We start from the raw sequence: 1067 nt of genomic DNA on the forward strand, positions 1-1067 counted from the left end.
TAATCAACCCCGCCTATGTCATGAAACCTCTATGGACTACCCAAAGTGACTGGATGCAGAGATCTTTCAGACAGCCTTCTAAGAAGGTGAGAAAGAGAACATACACATGTCTAGGAGGTAGCACATCTGATCTCCTTGAGGATACAAGCTCCTGAGCTTAGGACTCCTCTAGCATCCTATCCCTATGCATCTCTTCATCTGTATTCTCTGTAATATCCTTTATAATGAACCAGTAAATGTGTTTTCCTGAATTCCTGAGCCACTCTAGCAAATTAATCAAAGCATATGAGGGGGTCATGGGAACCCAAATTTATACCCAGTAGGTCAGCAGTTCCAGAAACCCAGACTTACAACTAGTCTCTGAAGTGAAGGAGGGCAGTCTTGTGGGACTTGAGCTCTTATCCCAGGAGATCTGGCACTATCTCCAGGTTGATTGTTTTAATATTGAGTTTGTTAGCAGAGTCCTAGGCCAGAGGCTTGACTCTAGAGTTTCCAACAAATCAGGTTCAACCACTCATTCCCCGCCACCCCCCCAAAATGGAAAAATTGTAAAAAGCAGGAAAGGAACCTGAGTCAATATGGCCATATCGGGAAGGCAAAGTGAGATCAAGGGTCAACCCTGTCTTTGAGGAGATGACAATGGCTTTGAGGCTATATAGAAAGGGAAATGAGGATATGGGTTTGGGGTTTGCATGGCTGGAGGGTTTGAACAACTGACAAAGTGGGATCTTGATTAGGTGTGGTATGGTCCATCATCTCAGAATTGCTCCAATGAAACTTTGTCTATGATAAGAAGATTGCTGTTGCCAGGTGTGGTGACGCATGCCTGTAATCCCGGCAGCTAAGGAAGCTGAGGCAGGAGGATCACGAGTTCAAAGCCAACCTCAGCAACAGTGAGGCCATAAGCAACTCAGTGAGACCCTGTCTCTAAACAAAATACAAAATGGGGCTGGGGATGTGGGTCAGTGGTTAAGCACCCTGAGTTCAATCCCTGGTACCAAAATAAATAAATTAATTAATTAATTAAAAAATAAAAATAGGGCTGGGGATGTGGCTCAGTGGTTAAG

The sequence above is a fragment of the Marmota marmota genome, unplaced genomic scaffold (assembly GCF_001458135.2).
Source record: "Marmota marmota marmota unplaced genomic scaffold, marMar, whole genome shotgun sequence".
NCBI lineage: Eukaryota > Metazoa > Chordata > Mammalia > Rodentia > Sciuridae > Marmota > Marmota marmota.